Source organism: Mus caroli, chromosome 2 (assembly GCF_900094665.2).
Source record: "Mus caroli chromosome 2, CAROLI_EIJ_v1.1, whole genome shotgun sequence".
NCBI classification, from domain to species: Eukaryota; Metazoa; Chordata; class Mammalia; order Rodentia; family Muridae; genus Mus; species Mus caroli.
This window is the reverse complement of record NC_034571.1, coordinates 90,190,003-90,196,372: the sequence shown is the minus strand read 5'-3', so window position 1 is coordinate 90,196,372 and position 6,370 is coordinate 90,190,003.

The window sequence follows — 6,370 nt, the reverse complement described above, 5'->3', positions numbered from 1 at the left end:
TCCAACTGGACTTGAAAAGGTTAATTTGCTTTACTGATCTCTTTGGAGAAGCCCCTGTGTTAGCTATGATTTTATTGATTTTATTTTAATTTTTAATTATTTTCTTTTTCTTGACAGAGAGTATCTTTACGTAGCTCAGGTTGATCTGAAATTGCCATGTAGCAGTATAGGTGAGCCCAGAGATCTCCAGCTTTCTGAACAATTAGATGAGACATCTTTAATTCCAGGCACAAGCTCTTCTACATTTGTTAGTCTTTCATTTTAACCTTCATTTTTCTTGATTTATCTACTGTTTCTTAATTATTTTATGTGACCTGTGTGTGCATATATATACATATATATATATATGCACATATTTATGTTTAGTTCTTACAGAAGGTTTTAATCTGTGAATTTATGATTTTCATCAAAATTGGAAGCATTTTAAAACATTATTTTACATTATTCTTCTATTGGTTTTCTTTGGTGAGTCTAATTTCTGTTATCAGATGTCTGTCTATACTGCTAAAAATTTGTTCTTTTTTTTTTAGTCTTTTTTTCTTTTAATTTTCATTAAATAAATCTTCAAGTATACTACTCCTTTCTTTTATAGAGTCAAATATACTATCAACTATGTCTGAAGGTTTCTTTAACAATCTCGGATATTATGGCCCTGCGGTTCTGTCTTGCATCGATGGCAGAATGTTCTAGATCTTTCACTTGGTCTCTACTGCCCTTTAATATGGTTTTTAAATCTCCTTTCTTACAAGCATGATATTGTGTGTGTGTCTACCCAGTCTTTCATCTTTACTATTTCTAGATTGATTTCAGTTGATTTATGACTCCCATGCACAGTAGGTGACAAATTGCTATTTTCATAAATTTCTGGCAATGCTTATTGTTTGACAAGAATTTTTAATCTTTCTTATTGAATTCTCTTCCTTAAATATTATTTCTTATATGCTTGGTGATCTACTTCTTAAGAAGCAGTTTGAAGTTTTATTTAATGTTTGAAAATAAGGAAGTCTTTGGTTTAATATTTGTTTTCCTAACGTGGAAATCATGCTTTTGTGCACATCCTACTTTATAACCATTTATTTTAATGATTTACCCACTCTGGTTAGAAAAAAACCATAAAACATCCTTGTCCTCCTGTGAACTATTGGAACATTTACTGTGATCTTTTACATGGTTCCCTCTCTATTAAATTCTTTTTTATTATTATTAGATATTTTCTTTATTTACATTTCAAATGCTATCCTAAAAGTTCTCTATACCCTCCTCCTGCCCTGCTCCCCTACCCATCCACTCCCACTTCTTGGCCCTGGTGTTACCCTGTAAAGTTTGCAAGAGCTAGGTGCCTCTCTTCCCAATGATGGCCGACTAGGCCATCTTCTGATACATATGCAGCTAGAGACATGAGCTCTGTGGGTACTGGTTAGTTCATATTGTTGTTCCACCTATGGGGTTGCAGATCCCTTCAGCTCCTTGGGTACTTTCTCTAGCTCCTCCTTTGGGGGCCCTGTATTCCATCCTATAGATGACTGTGAGTATCCACTTCTGTATTTACCAGGCACTGGCATAGCCTCACATGAGACAGCTATATCGGGGTCCTTTCAGCAAAATCTTGCTGGCATGTGCAATAGTGTCTGCGTTTGGTGGTTGATTCTTTCACCATCCTCTAATCAACTAACACAGACCATGTGATCATTTTCTAAGTAATCTAAATGGGTGAACCTCATCAAAACCCAACTTCTAGTTTGTAAACACTGGCCTCTATAGGAATATGCTCTCTCTACTATGTTGTCATTAAAATTTCCAGGTGATAAGTTGAGATAATCATGAAGTCTATTTCATGTTTCCCTGCAGCTTTATGACTATTGTCCAGTGCTAACCATTGTTCCAAGGAATCTGTTCTTTCAAATATTTCAGCTATATTATTTTTCTTGTTTAGAGGATTGGCACAAATTTGTGTACCATTGTTCTGGCTTGGATAAATATGGAAGTCTTACATTACCTATTCAAATAGTAGGTGTGTGTTTGTGGGTGTGTGTGTGTGTGTGTGTGCATGTGTGGGTGTGTTTGTGTGTGTATGAAGAAAAGAGAGAGTCAGACAGCTAGACAGAGAGACAAGGAGAGACAAAGACAGAGAAATAGAGAGATAATAGTGTAGAATACTTGAGAGCGGGTCACACAGGCTCTCCAATAAGAAAAGATAAACAGATTCATGTTTCTACTAAACTCTCCTCTTTTCTTTCAACCCAGAATTTCAGTGTCATTTGAAATACATCACCCATCTTCATCTCCTGTTCAACCACTAGTAACCATTGCATAGATAGCCCCAGGGGCTAGTGTTATAGCTTATTGTAAAATTCACCTAAACTGACAATAAAAATTAGCCATGACAGCTTATTTTATTTTAGTCATTAATCTTTAAGCTGGTATGAATCAGAGTAATTACATCTCAACAATTATAGGACTCTGTGATAATAAGATCATATAATCAGTCAATAAACATATATATATATATATATATATATATATATATATATATATATATACTTTTAAAAGATCATAACAGAATCTGGCTGATATATATAACACACACACACATATATATATATATACATATATATATGATAATTTAGATAAAGAGTTGTAATCAAATGAAAGACCATAATATTCCCTAAAAGTTGGGGATTTATTTTAAATTAATGATTACATCCCCCTTATATCATGTGCACTAATAACTGAATAATAAAAATAATGAATGGAAATCTTGGAAGAAATGTGCATTCTAGGCAAAATGGGGAGCCAAGATAAAAATGTCAGTTCTGTAATAGCAACAAAAAGGCTTGACAGTCTTTATATACATGTCTGTGTGTATTGTGTGATACAGACAAATGGAATTTTAAAAAACATGATTTTATTGCTCATGGATATATTATACGGTTTTTTTTCTCAATAATGTTAGTACTTTAATGTGGTATTAGATTAGGGAAAGTTATAACCGTATGTTGAAAATCAATCAGGAGCAGCCAGATTCTGATATGATCTTTTAAAAGTATTCAGCCAAGCAACCAGGACTTGCATGTCGTATGTTCTTGATTCTTGTGAGAAGATCTCAGTTTATTATAATCACTCGGGACCTCAGGTCCATAAAATCTTACCTATGACAACCCAGTTAATACCAACCTCTAAGTAATGAAGAAAGTATGAAAACCAACACATTGCCATTAAAAGTGTCCATTCTATTACTCTCACTCAAAATCTAATTATAAACCTGAGTTGCACTGTTTCACCTTACATTGTAGGAGTAGGGAAGATAACTTCTATCATGATTGTAGAAAAAGTCAGTGATGTTTTAATAAGCTTCCAATGGAAACCATATCCTCTTCCATAGAATCTATATATTCATAGCTTTAATGAAAACAAAAAGTTACTCTGAATTCAAGTTCTGCTTGAAAACTTCGCTCACTGAGTAGACAATCAGGTCACAAGTACTCACAGAAATGTTTCCCAAATTTCCTTTATAAGTGATTACTGCTATGAAAATATTTGTTAAGGCAACATTTTACCTTAGGAAAATTCCAGCAGCATTAAAGGGAACTTTTTACATGTGAATGTGATAACTGGTATAAAGATTCAAGACTTACAAGGAGGCAACATTGAAGAGTTTCAAGATGCTATAATAAAAAAAAATGGAAAAAATACATGAAAAGAAACACATTGAAATAAATGGGAATACTTCAGCATTGTTAAGTAAACAAAGAAAGTGTTTCCAACTTCTGGGGTCAATGTTGCCTTTACAATTGCTTCGTTCTTAGAATATTAAAAAAGAAGAAAAGGGCAAGAGATTCATATGACAGTTACTTATAAATGGATATTAGCCATAAAATACATGATAATGATACTTCAACTCACAGACTCAAAGAAGCTAAGTGACAAGAAGGGCCCAAAGAGGGGGTAGACTCTTGAATCTCACTGAGAAGGACAAATAGAATAGACATCAGAGGAGGAGGGAGGGAGGGAACTCTGCGGGGGAGGATTGGAAAGAGAAGCAGGAAGAATATATTTGGGGCAGAGAAAACTGGAATCAGTGGGCTGGAGAGTTCTCTGGGATAAGCTAGAATTGTAGAATGATGGAAACTCCCAGGAATCTATGAGGGTGACCATAGAGAAGATTCCTAGAAAGCAGGATATGGAAGATGAAAGAAGGCAGAGGTGAAGGCAGGGAAGAAGAAGAGGAGGAAGAAGTGAAGGAGAAGGTGAATGAAGAAGAGGAGGAGGAAGAGGAGGAGAAGGAGGAAAAGGAGGAAGAGGAGGAAGAGGAGGAGGAGGAAGAGGAGGAGAGGGGCCAGAAAACTATGATGATATGGTAGTTTATGTTTACAAACATCTCTGTTGAGTTTTTAATCTTGGAATCATCTGACAAAATGGTGATTTCTCACTTAGGAAATTCTTTATCTACCTACCATCATTTTAGCACTTGGGACCTTAAATTTTTGTTTTAAATACATCTTTAAGAGGATACAGGATGTTGTTGTTGTTGTTTCTCTTCTTGCTTTTCTTCTCCTCCTTCTTTTTCTCCCCCCACAACTGGATCTTTATTAGTAATATGTTCTTGCCATAAGAAAGGGCACATAGGCCAGACGTGGTGGTGCACACCTTTAATCCCAGCACTCAGGAGGCAGAGGCAGGTGGATTTCTGAGTTTGGGGCCAGTCTGGTCTATAGAGTGAGTTCCAGGACAGCCAAGGCTACACAGAGAAACCCTGTCTCGAAAAGAAAGAAAGAAAGAAAGAAAGAAAGAAAGAAAGAAAGAAAGAAAGAAAGAAAGAAAGAAAGAAAAAAAGAAGAAAGCGAAGAGAAGAGAAGAGAAGAGAAGAGAAGAGAAGAGAAGAGAAGAGAAGAGAAGAGAAGAGAAAAGAAAAGAAAAGAAAAGAAAAGAAANAAGAGAAGAGAAGAGAAGAGAAGAGAAGAGAAAAGAAAAGAAAAGAAAAGAAAAGAAAAGAAAAGAAAAGAAAAGAAAAGAAAAGAAAAGAAAAAAGAAAAGGGCAAATAAACCATTCAACCTACTTCAACACAGAATTTTGGCCAATACATATGAGAAGATAAATGTCGTGAGGCAGTAATACTCTTCTAACTATATTTGCCAGGAATAGGGACTGATCAAAGGAGAGTTGGCACCAGTGAATATTAATGTTAAGTAGACTATCAAGTTTTCTTAGATGTTTTCCTAAACCACAACTGTCACTAAGTTGAGTGTAGCACATATTGATACCATAACTGTTGAAGACATCTATCAAGTTTATCACCATTTTTACTGTAAATATTGCAATATAATACTACTTAACATGTTAATTGCAATTTAAAGTACAATTTTGTACTTCTTGATAATCCAATTAGCCATGTGTTGTTGGTTAGTTGAAATACTGGTTCTAATAGCACAAAGTTAGAATTTAGGATATCTCTTCCTATAGATAATGGATTGTACTCATGGTGATATGCACTCCTCCTCCTATACATAGGCATACTCTTACACTACCTATATATGAGCTATCTATTAATAATACTTATTTAGTTGCTTATCATCAAAGCCACGTTGAGAAGAATGGCATATATTTTAATGATCTCTTTGTCCCTTTCAACTACAAAATGAATCTTTATGTACAATGGGTCTGAGAATGTAGGAATATGCATTTGTTATCTCTGTTTTATCCAGATAATTGGGTAGCTATTATCAACTTATGCTGGAAGCTCCATCTAAGTCCCAAACCTCCAAAACACCAAAAGTGATCGTAAAACTCGTTTCTTCCAATGTTAAACATGGATGCTATGGATGCCACTAACCATTTTTTTATAATTGCTGCACAGGTAGAAGTTTCACAATGAAATGTGATAAAGTCCTAATCAAACAGTATATTGCTTTGAATTTTATCTAACACAGAAGACTTAGATTGTTTGATACATTACTGCTTTTATTGGACATTTCAGTCTGAGAAGAAATAAATTAACATGTCACAAGTTAGAATAAATAATTTCCATAACACTTTGATATAAATTTTTAGAAAATCTGAACAAAGACTACTTCTTATGTACACAAATGTAGGTAACTAAGATTCTGTTACAAGCAATATAATGTTATTTATATTATATTTTATAATAGAATAATACCTCATGAGTAATTAATTTCCAGCTTTTTAAAAGTAGAAAAATAAACGAACTCGGTCATTATATTAATTATATAATCATTATATGATTATTGAACTAGAAATAATCAAGTTATTAAGACCTAGTAACATGAGATATTAAGAAAATTCTCATAGAACAGCAATGGCTTGTGCTGTAAGATCGAGAATTGACAAGTGGGACCTCATGAAACTGCAAAG